At 35.7% G+C, this 17,270-nt stretch overlaps 1 protein-coding gene across 1 annotated transcript in view; it reads right to left on the bottom strand.

The window, feature by feature from the left end:
- The window catches only part of CRISPLD1 (cysteine rich secretory protein LCCL domain containing 1), a 41,722-nt gene that overhangs the window by 22,223 nt on the left and 2,229 nt on the right, over positions 1–17,270 (bottom strand). The window lies entirely within an intron of this gene.

Here is a 17,270-nt window from a genome sequence, read left to right as displayed (position 1 = left end):
CTCTGCAAAAAAAGCCTTTTGATGAAAAACTTAAATTCATCGTTAATCCTCCTGACAGATTTACAAGCATACTCCCATATACTTTTGTGATTGGATATTGTCTTCAAAAAGTTTACTCAATATTTTTGTTTTTTTGTTCTTTTTTGTTAACTGTTTCTTGCCTTCAGCCACAGTATAAAACATTATATATACCTCTGCTCGCCAAGCCAGAGATAGGCACACTTTCCAGTTTCCAGGCCACAACCTTAGCAGCAGCAAAGAAATAATTTTCAAGAATGGGTTCAAAGTGAAGCTCTTCGCAGGAAGCATGGTGCAGAAGATCATATCAACAATGAAGACCTTGGGGCACTTGTATATTTTTGTCCTTTGCAGAGTCATTCCTGACTCCAGAAAAGGTTGGTATATGAGCCAAGGAAGCAATTCCACTCTTCCCAAAAATACATGCACAAGATTGTCTCAGACAGGAATCTGCACAATTAACTAAGGGCAAGAGGTCCTAGCTTATGGTTCGTCATGAAGTAATCACCCTATTTCTTTACATCTTACAGAGCTTAAATCTATCCCACTGGAGCTTTCCAGGGTTTTTAATTACTACTATAGCTAGGTGAACCTCATCATAGCGCACTTTCCTTGGAGCAACTTCATTTATGATTCTGCTCTGGACTCCTCTAAGACAGTGACTCCTCTATCAGCCTTCCCTGGTCACTGTCCTTCCATGTTAATCACGATGACAGGTCTAATGACAGGAACCTTGCAGACTCTTCAGTTTGTGACATATGTGAAAGAGGGAAAGGATATAATGAAATAATGAAGAAGTTGGAACTGAGCTAATCACAATTTTTGCCAGCCTTCATTGAAAGCCAATAATTAGAGGATTAAAAACAACTTTTATTTCAACTTTTTTTTTCAAATTTCCATTCTCTGATAAAAAAATAAAAAGTATGCTAATTAGCACTAACAGGCTAGACAATTGCCATTTATTAATGCATCAAAAAAAATCTTAAAAATGTACCAAGCAAGTCATTATTTGGCCTAATTAGATGCACGATTTTAACATTGTTAATATTATTTACAACAATGTTGTAACTTTATGCATATATACACATTTTTATGTTAGTTATCAATTGGCCTTTTTATCAACAAACAGTGCTTTGACACTGTTTTACAACACTGGAAAAAGAAAAGTTTTTAACACTTGCACAATTCATATTTCAGTACCCTTTGTAAAATGACTGTGATACTGTCTCATGGGAACTGTCTCATATCAGAATTTAAATATGAGCATAAAAAGACAGGTATATTTTTATCAGAATATAGTACAAAATTTAACCACATACATTTTATACACAATAATTTCAACTACTAAAACTTTTATAAGTGTTGATAAGAATTCTTATGACAAAAATCACCAGAAATCTGACAGTAAATAGTTGGTGCTACATTAGGATTGAATTCACCCAATTATACTGCATACCCAAATGCATAGTAGGCTGACCAATCAACAGATAATCCCAACTTCAAAGTACTGTGAGATCTGAAATGAATCAGATGTCAAAAAGCCTACATCTATATTATAGTTTCACAACAAGCAATACCACGTCTTATTTTTCTCTCTGTGTGTACCACACAACGAAGTCACTTCAGAACAGTCAGCTGCTCAGGAAATTCTCTGTGTGCCAGAGAAGAAAGGACTTATTCATTTGTTTCTCAGCCTTTAACACCTAAATCCCTTATTTCTAAAGCCAGATATAAAAACTACTTTGCATGGATATAGTGCACATATAGCTAGCACGGTTTATTGTCAGAAAACACTACCCATTGTCCTGCCAGCCAACGTTAATTAGATCTAGGAATTGTTTTTCTGTTTCTTTGTTTGTTTGGGTAGAAGGTCATGAATAAATATCCACCCACAGTACAATTAACATTGCTTCTTCTTAATCAAGACTATATTTGAGGTCAAATATGTTTAAATATATGATAATTAATATTGTTAACAGAGCCAGTTATTTCAAAGCTAGTTCAGCTATCTAATGCTAAATCGCAGTCTGCAGTACGGAGGTATATATCACATAGGTTACCATGTGGTAACCATATAGCTTTATTTCTTTTTCATCTTAATTAATTAAGCATTGTTATTAGTTGGGATGGAGTAAGTTTCAAAACCATAGTGTATTCAGATGTAAAAAGATATATACATGTTTTCATGGTTCATATAATTAAAATGGCTTTTGTTCTCCTAGTGTTCCCTTCCTCCTTAAAACAGTTTAGAAAAAAAAATAAATAAAAATAAAAAGCAGGAAATAAAGTGTTTGAAGAAAGGTTTCCAAAAGCACCTAAGAAGGTCGATTCCAAGCAAGTTACACAACCAAGAACTTCAAACAACCAATATATAACTGATCAGTGAATCTTTACATAAAAAGATGCTTGGCATTAAAAAAAGCCAGAGTAAGAACATATGAATGGCCATGGCAACACAGACAAACTACATCATAACAGAAGTAGGCATTTTTCATGTTTTAACCACAATGTCAGTGATATTAAAATCTAGATACTGAAATATATTCTTAGCTGGCACAGATCTGATCCTTTAAATCAAATTAAAAATTTAAATCAAAAAGTTCTTCCAGAATACTCCTCATTATCAGCTGATATTTTACAGATTTGTCAAAATACACTTCTAGAACAACTTTGAATCAATTGGTACAGAAAAAAATTAAAAGAAATTTCTGCATAGCTATAGGTTGAATTCTTTTGCTTAGTGAAGGATGGATAAAGCCTTCGATCAAAAAATCAAAAAAAAAAAATGTTTCTTTCCATAAAAAGGGTGACAATGGGGTCTTTTTAAAAAGGGTCTTCTTGAAATGTAGGTGTGAATCCACCTGATGCCTCATCCACTAGTTCCCTCATTCATGCTCTAACATGACCAAGTTTCAATGAGTTTGCACTATCAGATTTCTTTGGTAAATACTGGCTACTGACGGGAGCACATGAAGATGGAAGTGTAACTAGGCAACTGATTCCCAGGTCTGACAAGCATATTGACAGGCAATTCTTTTGATAATACATGCAATGTAATTCAACCTGTTTATAAAGAAAAAATATTTTTCATGTTGTGGAAAAACTACATGTGGTCTACCTTTTGGATAAGGGATCATCAGAGGGGGCAGCTTTCCACATTGAAGTGTTCAGTGTCTACCTGTCATCAACACAAACCTACCTGAAGTTCTTTTGTTTCACAGAACTCTGCTGGAGTAGCAACAAATGTAAAAGGTGTTGCTAACATGTCTTAAATGGAAAAATGTCCTTTTACTTTCCAAATGTTTCTTGTATTTTTTAATTCCACAAGAAGAACATTCAGCAATGCTAATTATAAAGACCAAAAGATGGTACCTTAGCAATGGGAACATACAGTACTACTGCAGAGATGAGGAGAAATTAAAGAGGGTTTTTTGCCCTCGTCCATCAGTACTCATTATGTCAAAGAGGTTTTAACTACCAAGTTATGTACCTTTTTCCTTTCCTCTCGTATAAATCAAGTTTACATCTAACTTTAGAAATATATGTTGTATTTCTCTGCCTTATACTTACGAGGACAAGACAGATGTAAAACAATGTATATTAAAGACCAAGACAACAGCATATGCTGTGCCATTTTGTGGTACACAGTCTCATCAGTGACATAGTTACTTTCATGATATTATTGAATCTAGGGTTATCACAACAAATACAGTATTCCGTCCCATAAATTATATTTTTCTCAGGCCAAAAATTTTGAAAATTACAATTTTCAAGATGACATGTTTTGCTTTTTTTTTTTTTTTTCCCCCCCCCAGTGCTTTCTAGCATTCTGCATACATAAGTATTGTGCACCAGAACTCCAGGAAATAAGTGATCAATTTTTGACATATGAAAATTCAGTCTGTGAAAACTAGATCCCATTAGCTTACCCCATTGTTGTAGTATATGTAGGCATTGAATTGTTCTTAATTCCAACTCTCACAGAAAACTATTTGAATCTAACAAATTAACATGTTACAGTCCTGCAGACTTAGACTTTATCAACTTTAACAAGTCACATACCAGTTTTACAAGTTCACAACCTCACAAGTTTACAACCTCAACTAGAGAAATATTAATCTTATATTACAGGCTGTATCTGATGTTTCATCTCTGAAATTCTTCTTTCATTTTTGTCCACATCTATTTTAGGATGAACTATATTGTTAAAAAAATAGTATTTTAATTCATCTAGAGATGATGGTATTACCACAAGTCTACATTTGCTCGGTGAACATAGAGCTAATAGCCAAAGGGTTTTGTGTACTGTTATGCTGGAACACTCAGTACACACATATTCCTGAGGACTGCAGTTAAAACCAACATCGGACACGCCGGTTCTTATGAAGGCAAAGGATGATGTTCTTCCCCCATTCCTCCTCCCATTCTGGGCAAGAAATTACTGCCTATTGATCTAGTTCCAAGTGATGAACCCATTTATGAATCTAGCCCTTCCTCTACAGAAAGAAATCATGTTATTTTTATCTTATTTTATTGGTGGCATAGTAGATTGATTAAGTTTAGGTTGTTCATGACAGCATGTCTGTGTTTCACTGAATAAACTGAAATATTTGGCAGTTTTCTGAGTGGTAGGACAGTGATGCTGATCATAATGTTAGATGTGCTCAGTGTGCTTCAGTTGATAGAAGAAAGTGCAAAATTCAGAAGTATATAAGAAAGATAACAACAACAAAACAGGCATAGCAGAGTTTGCTGCTATTCAAGATCAACATCTTGCAAGGCAGACTCCCCCAAGCAAGTGCTTGTTTGAAACTTAATCAAAATACTATCTTTTAAGCTTTTAACCTTGCCAAATTTACTCTTCCTAAAACCCCCTAGTCATACAGACATGACTAAGTTCACAAGTAATCCACCTCCTTACAATACAATCTTTTCTTCTAATTAGATACATACACTCAGAACAGGAGATTCCAAATGCTGGAAAATAGCTTTTTAATCATCCAAGAGAACATGTTTCTCTGCAGAAAGTTACCGGCATAACCACTTCCCTTTTACTCTTGTATCTTCCTGCGTGACAGAGAAGGTCTATATTAACTTTTTAGGTATCACTGCTGTGAAGCATAGTCCTCTCACAGTATAATTCATCCACATGCAAAAAACCTTAGCTGAAGGTTCAATGGTGCTCTAGACTTGATTTCATTATCTATTCTGAATAGTCTACCACTGACAAGATGGCATGGTCTATAGCTCAGATGCTTCTGCTATCCAAATCAGTGTACTCATACATTAAAACTGCTATTGCAAACATACGTGAGCTAGTATGGACAACAGGGGCATTGGCTAAACTTCCAGCCCATGCAAGAGTCAACTTTTCAAGTAAGAGGAAAAAACACTTAGCTCTACATACTTCTGTCCCATGGTCTCAATTGGCTTGTTTATTTTACTGTCTTCCTGTTTCAGCCTTGGAAGAAAACTTATGTATCATCTGAGCATCATGATTATTTATACCATTTCTGCTGCATCTCTTAGCATTCACATAGATTTGCTACCTAAAATATTCCCTTCCATGAAGTCAGGAAATTATGCTGATTTTTTAGGCTGCCATACCATCACATACACCATGACAGAACTCAGGCTGGCTTACGTTTTTTCTACGGCAGCATTTTAATCTAGATCAGGAAAGAGATTTTGATGCAAAACTATTATCGTACACCACATTTACACTTACTGTACATCACAAAGCACTCCTAAAGTACAAACTGGTTTCCTTCTAGACAAAATGCCAGGAGTTATGTTCCAGGAGCACATCTAATGCTTTGCAGTTGTTAATGGGAGTTCAGTCCACACAAACAGGTAAGACCTATCTCAAAATGACCCCTGAAGTGCAGAGAACATGAATGGTACTCAGCACCAATTCTCTTGCTCTACAAGACTGCTTGTATTGTACCACAACACTCACTAACACAAGCCTTGCCTTAGTCAGTATCTTGTTAAAACCTAGAGTATCAATAGCCCTACCAGAGCTTCACAAAACTTATGCTAGGCTAACTGAGGGTAAAACCAGGGTGGTAGATTAAACTAAATGGTGACAGCAGTTCCTGACTCCAGCTGCTGACTCGTCTCCCCCAGAAAGTTAAAGGCTTTGCAGCAGAGATGTTGCATGCAAATACAGATCTTCTGAATTCTCCTGGTTTACAACATATCACCTTAAAATAAACCACAACTAACAAATTAACTTTACAGACTGGACTACAAATTGTGTTATTCAACCTGTGTCAACATGGTGTTCAAGTAGCATGTAAATTGAAATCAATGCTCTGCTTATGGAAGAGCTGTTTCAGTGAGGAAGGATATCACAGCTTAAAGTACAACTCATCAAAAGCCAAACTAATCACATCAACTGGGATTAACCTCCCTTGAATTTAAACATCCTCAAAGCAGGTACCTACATCTGAGCTAATTACCTAAGTTACCTTTGCAGTTACATTGACAAATAAGCATCTACAAAGGCAGATAGCTTTAGCTATACACCTTTAATTGAGATGAATTGTGTGTTGGAAATTCTCATTTCCCTTGACTAGTAACAAAGGAGACCATCTCAGATGCAGACATCTACACCAGACAATAAAAACTTGTTAAGATGAATCCCACGCACTGTGTGAGCGTTAAGAGTAAATTCTCACCCAAGGCTAGATCAGCATAAGTGAGTCCACTAACTATACCAACAGGTATTGCAACAGAACTGAGAAGCCCAGAAGCTCAAATAATAATTACCATTAAAAAAAAAAAAGTAACGTTTTAATTGGAGAGATTTTCATGGATATAGGAAAACGGGGGAAAAAAATCATATAGAATGGGACTGTATGGAAAGAAAAAAAGAGCTAAAATTTAAGCTTAGTAAAGATGGAAAAGTAAGTACAGTGGGCACCACTGAAAGTAAACATTTACCATGGCATAGTATAAATACCTCATTGCTGTATACATTCTAAATATAGGGAGAGAGTAGTAAAGTAAATACCACAGTACAGTATGGGTATTTATTTATTTTTTGATAGAAGATAGAATCCACTGTATTCTTTAAGACTAATGAGAAGGGAAAGAAAAAGGAAAGATGAAACATTGATTAAGAAATACCATGAGCAAATAAAACAGAAATACACTTAAGAACTAGAAATCAGCTGCATGGTACCAGCACAGAATAACAAAAAGCTACATCTGAAAATGACTTCAGGAGACTGATCTTGACTGCTCTTCCACTGAGCCAGAGTCAAATATATGTATATTATCTACTTTTATTATTAAAAGTAATAATGGTAGTTTCAGAATAATTTTTAATGTATTTTTCTTCTGGAGTTTTATGACTGTAAGAGTAAAGATAATTTTCTTGGTATCCAATGTAAACCTCCTTCCCTGCAATGCTAGTTGATTTAAAAAAAAAAATCACTTTCCTGTAACAACCTTTATTTAGTTCCCAGATTAAACAAACTCAGCTGCTTCACTCCCTCAGTCCTCATCATAAATCACACATGAGTTTATAATCAGTCCCATTAATCTCTTTCTTTCACTCTGGAGTGACTAGACCATTCCTAAAAAAAATGACCAAAAGGGGGCACCACACCTCAGACAAGGTCTCACCAATTTCACACAAAGTCACCTTCTTTCACATATTCTTGCTTCATATTATTTTGTAACTAAGAGCACCTCATGCATCTTTTTACTGTAGTGTTACCTCTACATATTACTCTTTGTATTCCACCTGTTCGATTTCCTACTTACTCTATATCTTGCAGTTAAATTTTCTGCTCTTTGTCATGTTGATTCTAGGCCATTACCACTGCTTATCAAGTTCTTACAATTTGATTGTGCTCTCTACGCCAATTCCAATGCGTGCCCTGATTAACATATTCTTTGCTCATCCAAGTCATAACCTACGTGCTTAACAGAAAGAGGATAGGCTTAATGCTTTTGATCCTCCACCAGTTTAACAGTGAGTTTCTGTCACTTTCAACTCATTAAAATGTCAGGTGGAGGGTGTTAAAACCTTTCCAGAGTCAAAAATACGACACCTACTACTTCCCCGAGTACACTACGCTAGTTAATTACTGGGTCAAAAAAAGTGAAATAGATTGGTTTGATATGATCTCTTCTTGGCAGACATTGACAGTTCTTTGGCTTCACTTTCAGTTAAGCTTAGGTGAGGCATTTTCATCCATACTTAGGCTTCTGAGGGAAGTCTGTAGAAACTAATGACTTTTCAACACATCTGAAAAGTCACGTAATAGCACACAACTGAGATGCTTACCTTCAGTCATTTGAGTTTGAAAATACCAAACTCCATGCTAGCTTGCAGTCATTTACTTAGTATACAGAGTGAGCACAAAAGCTCAAGAGTATTGACAATTCTCCTTGAAAATACAAAAACAACCATTCTAACAAGTTCCCCTAAACACAAGGAAAGGGATAAGTAAATTAAACTTTCCACTAGAAGGAAAGGCATCCATTTTCTGTTAGAGGAAGACAGTATCTAGAAATGAAATGGTAAGAACCTGACATGCTACCATGTGGTAGACTGGAGTTTATAGAGCTTTAAACTGGGCAGAGATCCCTGAATAGACCTTGAGGTTTCAGCTACTCTTCTGGAAAAGAGTAAAAAGCAGGAAAACTGCGGCTTTTGCCTGGAAACAGGAAAGCAGTATGAGGCCAAAAATATTGTTCCTGAACGCTGAATAAATTACACTAATATTTAGAAGTATCTCTCTATTACAGTTTCATGTGTTTGAGCTTTTTGTGTTCAAAAAGTAAAAACCAGGAACAGGAATGAGCAGACATGACTAATCACATTTAATTCTGTGTGTACTCTAAGTGTGTTAAAAAAACCTTGCTGGAATATTCAGGTTTCCAAGGTGTTCTGACACAGTACATTTACTTGGCTACTTTTTAAATGCAGAGCATAAAGACTTTCTATTAGATGACGACTAAAAATCATCTATTCACTTCTATATTATGACATGAATGTTATGACATGAATGGAAGAGAAGCAATAGCGATGTGCAAACTGATCTTGACTTCTGCATTTTGTCCATTGTCAACATATGAATTACATACATTCATTACAAGTAGTATTCATAAATATGTATAGCTAATTATAAATTGACCACAGCACAGCTCCTTACCTCAAATCCTAGTACTCATTACCACTATAAACTAGCTGTAACTGATTGCTTTCATGCAGCAGTTTTAGTGATGCTACAGAATTTCCTGGACTTTGAGCAAAAATTAGCCGCAGTATGTCAAATATGTCACAAATAATGTTGGCTTTTAAAAGGTGACCACCATGATTTGACATTAGTAGAGCAGAAGTGAATTGAACTTACTGTCAGAGATCACACAGTGATCATATATGACTTGGCCCTACCAATTAGTAATTTTAAATAAAATCTAAAAGAAGGGAGTTGGAAAATGTCTTATAGAAAGAGTACCTAACCATTCAGAAAGCCAACATGGAATTCACCTATAGTGCAATATGTATTAGGCATCATTCTTTCTTGAAACCTAGTCAAAATTCTGGATTTAATGCTATCTTCCTTCATAAAAAAGCCATCATAATAAAGTAAAAGTTGTCCAGACACAAGATAGTCTTCTTAATGAATCATGCTTTTCTATTATAGTCACTCTAGTTCATGTCAAATCTAAGGTTGACAACTATTTTTAATAGATAATATGCTAAATTCATATCTAGCTTTTCAATAACATAATGTAAGAAATAATATCTTCTTATCTTCTTTTTTCCCAATTAAAAAATCTTAAGTTAAAGCAGATGCCCAGACAGAGGTCATGAAGATGACAGGGCTACGTGGAGTTACTTTCATAATCTCATTGATTCTTTCTGTGTTCAGTCTAGATTTTAAGCTCTGATTCTGTTACTACTGATTAATATATAATAATCTTTTCGATCAAGGATGTGAAGTTCTCTAACAGCAATATAAAGGATGAACAGTATTCTATGTTGCTAATTATTTTTATTATGGGAAGGTTCCTATAAACTTTGAGACAGTAAGCCTTTCTGGTACTTTCCACTTTCAGTTTCTGGAGGAGTTGCTTAGTTGTTGTTGGCATTACATCAATAAAATTTATAGTATGGACTTACCCACTTGCTTTCTGGCCACTTCACATTGCACAATCCTTTGCTAAAATTGCCAGAGAGAATAAAACGGTAAGTCAACGTCACTGTGCTCTTTGATGCAGTGTCAGTAGGCTCTGAGCATAGGCAAAGAAGCTGAAGCACTTCCACCAGCCTTTGAAGTGGAGGAGGAAAGTAGAAAACCAGAGGGAAAGCAGACAGGTTCACACTGAAAAGGGCTACTCTGTTTTTGGCACCCAAATTGTCTCCAGCCACTTATGGGATTCCACAAACCAAGGTTTTCTGCTCAAGAGGAACAGGAATTGTTTTTAACCAAGCATCCCTGCAGGGTTTTTGGCAAAATGGACAAGACAAACTAGACAGAGACACATAAGAGTTTCATCAGAAATGCCCAGGAATTTTAACAGGGTACTATCATTAAGCAAATAAAAATTCATCAAAATCTGTATGTTCACTACAAGGCCTCTAGGTTTCCTAATGCTATTTCAATTCTCCATGCGCTGAAGCACCGAGACCGACTCCAGAGCAAATTTCAGTCCTGTAGCTAAGTATGTTATAGACAGGAAATGTCACCTGAGAGCTGATAGATACATGCAGAGAAACTGCTAAATCCAGACTTATGCAGATCATGATTTAAATGCAGCATAAGATAGCTGAAATTCCAATCCCTATTGAAACAGGGATTGAAATCAACCACTATGATATGAATGATATTTAACTAATACCCACACAAGAGTTCTATGGGCCAGTGTGTTCATATGATCGATGACATCTCTAGCATGTATTGGCAGGATCTTGCTAAAAGATGATTAAAAAATTATGAAATAAGGAAAAATTTCCTTGCTTGATGTTCTCCAATTACATTAATTACAAAATTAAAAGTGTGGCTAGGTGCCAAAAAATGCCAGGTTGAAATACACTGCCTACCAACCTGGAAACCTAAACATTTTTCAGTACAGCAAAGGCATACGCATGAAATGAGGATTTTGCATGAGCTTTTCAACTTTTTCGTTTGTTTGGGAAAATATGTATATTTATATGAAATTAAGGACTGAACACCAAAAGAATGGTTTAAAATAGAATGTATTATAAATTCATTAATCAAAAGTGCTTTTATAAATTTTACTCTTGGTGGATCCTAGTTTGCAGAGTACAGCTGATCAAAATAAAAGGAACAAACAACTTACCTTATCCAACCAGCGATGACTATTTTTAAAGTGTTGACCATAACCGTGGAAAAAAAAAAAAAAAATGCAGTTTTCATGAATGTGTTTAAGTTTATTAAAGGCATAATCTCACCACTGAAATTGCCAAAAAAATTTTTTTTGTAAATTTAGACCATGATATACAAATACTACTTACAAAAGTGTAGTTAGAAAGACCAAGTGGTCAGGAAATTATATAATGACAGTGTCTAAAATAAGTATTTCAAGTTTTATTAACACTTCACAAATCAGTAATAATTTATTAACAATGAAATAAAACCTAGTCTGATTAAGGTAGAATAAGGCCTTCCATGTCGACACAGTTTGAAAGGACAAACGATACTGATTTCCTAATTTGGTAAGATTCTCTTCCATGATAGTTATTTAAGGGTGGGACTGATAGCAGGAGAGTGCAGAACACTGTCTAAAAATCAATTTAGCAAATAAGGATTTTAACCATAGAAAAAATGTACTGCCTTATATATTCCAAGATTATTGGCAAGTGTACAACAGATCATGACATTTCCCATTTTTGTCTTAAAGGGCAGGCCTTTGCCAAGGGAGGCCAGGAAGTAGCAGACAGCCCAAGCACAGTACAGGAATTGGCAGGGACACCAGATCAGCCTCCAAGCAGAAGAGCATCAATAGCACGCTGCTCTGGTCAGACTGATAACTGCCATCAGCAGTTTGCTTCAGTTCTCAGTGCTGGTACAAACATCTTTTCCATTGTTGCCCAAGAGACTGAAGTGAAGGCCATGCTGGGTCAATGGCCTGGGATGGGAAATGTTGAAAGCATGGTATAATTTTGCTCGCGTGCCTTGGAACATCATCAGGGAAATGTCATCCCTCTCTGCTCCCTTTGAAGTGCTGTTAATCCTTGTGCACACCATGAAGAAAAATGTTCCTTATTCCTTTCTTTACTAGGGAGCACTTGTTAACTGCACAGAGCAGGATAAACATTAATACAGCATGGACCTGCCATACATTTTCATAACAAGCTGATCATCATAACCTCAAGAATTTTTATTCCCATTGAAGTTGTAATGTTGACAATTCAAAAACTCTCAGCACTGAAGGAAGAGTTCTAGGAAAGAATGATCTAACATGCAATCATAAGGTCATATAAGGCCACTGCAGAGGAGCTAACTGAACTTGTTGGACTGCTGTTGGCTACAGAGTAGCTTACGCAGATTCTCACACCAAAATCTTTCTATACAGAGAAAGAGACAGAAGGTGAATTGAAGCACCCACATCAGACTTATGTGGAAGCAGCATTAAATGACATTGATAACATTATCAAGTCACCAGGACTGGCGGTATCATTCAAGAATTTGGAAGAACTTGATTATGAAACTGCTGAATTACTGTGTGGCGTACAACCTCTCTTTTAAAATGGTCTCAGTACCATGCTAACAAGAGCCATTACATGGGTGTTAATATTTTAAAAGGCTTCCAATGGATCCTGAGAAACTGCAGACCAGAAACTGACTTCTACTGGGATGATTTGATAGAACAAGTTATAAAAAAATGTAAATATGTGAATAATGTGAATTCCTTTCAAATCTATTGGACTTCTTTGAAGATGTCAACAGGAAGTAAAAAAAAAAAGGGGATAAGTATAGTTAAGCTTTTTTTTTTTTTTTTTATAAAGTTCCTCACTAAGTTCTTTAAAAAAGAAAAATGCTATCATGAAATGAATAATGCAATAAAAAGACAGAAAACAAATTGAAGAATAAGCAATCACTTTGTAAAATTCTGAAAGATGTATCCTTGTTCCTCTGCCACATACAATTCCCATTACAGCCCAAGACAAGGAAATGCAAGATGGTATTAACTACTTTTATGGTAGTTAAAAAAAAAAAAAAAAAAGGGGGAGAGGGGAAAATAAAAGATGGAGATGATCACCAAGTGACTGGAAGTATTAGTGATTAGAATCACTAATACTAATTGATAGGAAGACAACATAGTAGATAACTCTCAATGTCAATGCATGTGAAACAATGAGGACAGGAGAGCCATCTGTACATACATGTCATCACATGTATGTGATATAACATAGTAAATAACATATATGGAATAGCATGTTGAAAAGATCTTGGAACCATCACAAATAGCACTATGAAAGTGATACCTTTAGCTTAGCCAAGGTCATAAAGCAAAAGAATGTTAGAAATTAATAAGCAAATAAAGAACAAAAAGAAAAACAAACAACTATATCAATCTGCAGTATGCCTTAACTACTAAGGGTTTGTGTTGTGTTCAAATTAAAATAGTAGAACCATAGCAGATAGAGAAGCAAAACAAAATGAAATAGATTTTTCAAATGGAACGGTTTTCAAGAGAAGTAGATATGAGGTGTGACCACTGAGGATATGCTAAAAGGCTACTAATTTTGCATTATTTCTCACAATAAAGGAAAAAAAGTATCAAATAAAAGGACAGGTTTAAAGGAAAAAAGTACTTGTTCATGTAGTACAGTGCATAGTTTTTGGAGCTTTGCAATTTCATATCAGAGACACAAAGAATACAAACGGACTCAAAAGCATTTAGATTCATAGAAGAAAATCCCTTCTGGGACTATTGGAAACCAAAAGTGCAGATTTAGAAAAGTCCCTAAGCTGCTGTTTGCTGGAAATTGAAAGCTTTCACTGCATGAGTTTTCCTGCTTGCATGCTCTATTCTTATCCTTTTACCCTAGGAATCTGTTACTGCTCACCACCAGAGCCATGATACTTGGGAAGATGAACTTTTCATCTCGTAAGTTCAGCCAGACAACCATGGGAACATTCTGTTCATTACGCACATCCACTGTGAAATCTACTGCAGTTAGTAACTTTAGGTCTCTGAATTATGATAATCTCATGCTCTTTTCCTTTTTCACGGCAAAAGGGGAGAGTTTACAGCTGTACAGAAAAAAATCAGTAATTCAACATTTTCTTTAATAGAATCAATAATATATATAGAATAATATATATAATTTATATATATAATATATATAGAATATATATAGAATCAATAATATATAATATCAATAATATGCTGCAGACTGTCCTCAACTACAAGCAAAGCCACTGGCATGCCCAACGACTACAGAAGTCTATACTAGAGTATCATCACATAGATACTGTTTTGTATCACATATCTCTACCACCGAAGCTAAATCAAAACTGCAGAGTGCTGTATGACATAGAATATCATGTTACGGTTTATTCTTTTCAGTCTCTACGCTGTATCATCTACTCACTGAATACATCGTACAGAAGTATGTTAGAAAATATAGGATGTAAGAAGTTTTTTTCCTCTACACAACTTAAACTAAAATGTGGTGTTAGCCCTGCAGTTCTCTCAAAGGTATGGCCAGACTTTGCAAGCAAAGCATATGACCAGTAGGTTCTACTCAAAGTGTGGCTCTTCAACCCTCTCAGTCCTCAGCACTATACACTCCCACCCTCTTCTTTTATCAGTACTTGTACTCATCTGATTCAGCCATATAGGGAGCAAGTTCCATAACTCACATTGGCAGAAAATTAACACCACAGGGAAGAAAGGGGAAAAAAAAAAAAAAAAGAAAAAAGGTTTTCTGATTCTTTATGTAGTTGAATCAACCTCATCATCAACTCAGATACGTTACCAGTGGCAGGAGTGGGACTGAGGCATTTTCAGCCAGAGCTGCCTGTTAGGTTAGCTTAATTGCAACATACAAACAGTACAAGGGGAACACACAGCTCCCACTTATTTTCTCACAGCTCCGAGCACACTGGAAGATTTTAAACTATACAGGAGACTTGTAGAGAGATAAGATTCAGGCATAGCACCTCAGATTCATAAGACTGCTAAAATTTCCACAAGCAGAGCTAGCTCTGTTTACAAGGAGAGGTTGTATGAGTACAAAGGGCTACTTATAATAATGTGGCTGTGCCCATAGCAGGATTTTTTTTTCCAGTATATATACTAATAAAGCACCCCAAAAGTAGACAAAAGTGTTTCATCTGTACTTATCTAGCTTACTAAACATAGGGAAAAAATTTAGAGGGTTTTTTTTTTTCTTTATTCTGGGACACTGGGACTTGACTTCATAAGATCTGATGTATCCTAATCAAACTGAAAAAAGAGAAGTCATACAGGTATACTTAACCTTTTTTTTTTTTTAAATAAAAAAAATAAGGATACCAAATAATGTACATCCTTTATTAAAAAAAATAAAGAAAGAAAGAAAGAAAGGAAAGTGCAGCTAAGTACAGTTTTAATTCCATCAATACTTGCCTGTTTGGTCTTTCTGTCATCCATGAAACTGACTTAGAGGTCATAGAACCTTGTAAAATCAGATCTAAGAGAAATCTACTATGATAATGACCAGACATTAGCTTTTCCAGGTAATTTTTTTTAATTGAATGCACAAAACAGATCAAGCTTCCTCAATGAACTATCACTTATTGCTGCTTCTTTGTTATTCAGTCTTTGACTTTGCACCCTGTTTATAATTTTGTACTTGAAATTTTGAGTTATTAAATAATAAAACAGCCCTGATTCCTTTATGACATCTAATATAGAAAAGAAGGCAGACAACCATGCAATCACGAACCGTATCATAAAGTATACGTGCAAACAACCATTCTGTTCAAGCAGCAGAGCTGTAGCATCTTCAGCCATCCTCATGGTTCACAATGCTGGCTTCCTCCAGGAACAAACCCCCTTCCCACTCCCTCCCAGCCTTAGTCTTTATAAGTGGTCTCCTACCAAATTTCTGTGCCCTAAAAATCCCTCCACAAACTCCTACTCCCAATTTTTCTCTGCCCCAGCAGTCCCAGTTCTTCCCCAGCTACAACTGCTCAAACTCTCCATGCTACCGACTCCTCAACATCTCCTTGAGGAGATTCTCAGCCTCCTTCCCTTCCAGGTTCTTCTCATAGCTTGAGCAGCATGTTCTTAGCCCCCAGAACACATCTCCATCCCTTTGGCCAGCCAGTCACAGACATTTTGTCTTCACAAATCCCAAATTCCTGCCTATCATAATCACAGATTGCCTCTGAAATTGTGCCTACAATTGACTCCCACTCTCTTGAAAGTGGCTGCCCTGTTCTTCTGCTGTTTCCCCATTCCTTCTCCCTTTCTCCACAAGAATATCTCTACATTAAAGCCAGGTAGTGTTTTCTCTTTACTTTTACTCTGGATCAGGGGTCATTGGGGAGCATGGAAAGAAAGAGCTTGCTTCAGATACAGTCCTAACACAAAATTTAGGACAAACTGTGTGCAGTGCAGAAGGAATTTTTCAAGAATACAGCCACTAATAAATAAATAAAATCTAACTCCAATGATGAAAATCCACATTCTTCTTTTCAAGATATATACATATATCACAGTCAAATATAGAATGGCATTAGGAATGGAAAAAGATGCTTAACTAAAAAAATAAATCAAAGCTACCCTTTTTTATAATCTCAGGAAGTATTTTAACATGGGAAAACAGTACAGTCTTCCCTATTCTCATTTTACAAAGAGGCTGGAGAGCTTTTTTGTAAGTTAACCAGAAACAAATCAACCTATGTTTTTGGGAACAAAAATATAACCCACATTATAGAAAGGTCTGAGAGTCACAACAAAAAATAAAGTTTAAGAATGTGTAGACAAATGTTAACTGAAAGTGTTAAAGGGTTTTAAGATATTATCCTTCCTTTGTTTGGAGATAATATGTAGCAACTTTTCACCTAATATAATAATATTCATAAAGGTAAACTCTAGTTAAACTACCTTTATTGATGATTTAAGCAAGCACGTTTTTCCAGGACATATACATGCTCACATCTCCAAGCTGAGAGACATTACTCCAAGATGGGAAAGACATTTAAATCTTGAAGTGTGTTAATATGATCCCCTGTCATGATCTTACAACGCAAAGTGCTAGGAAA

The sequence above is a fragment of the Cygnus atratus genome, chromosome 2 (assembly GCF_013377495.2).
Source record: "Cygnus atratus isolate AKBS03 ecotype Queensland, Australia chromosome 2, CAtr_DNAZoo_HiC_assembly, whole genome shotgun sequence".
NCBI lineage: Eukaryota > Metazoa > Chordata > Aves > Anseriformes > Anatidae > Cygnus > Cygnus atratus.
The sequence above is the reverse complement of the archived record's forward strand: the minus strand, read 5'-3'. Positions and strand labels throughout refer to the sequence as shown.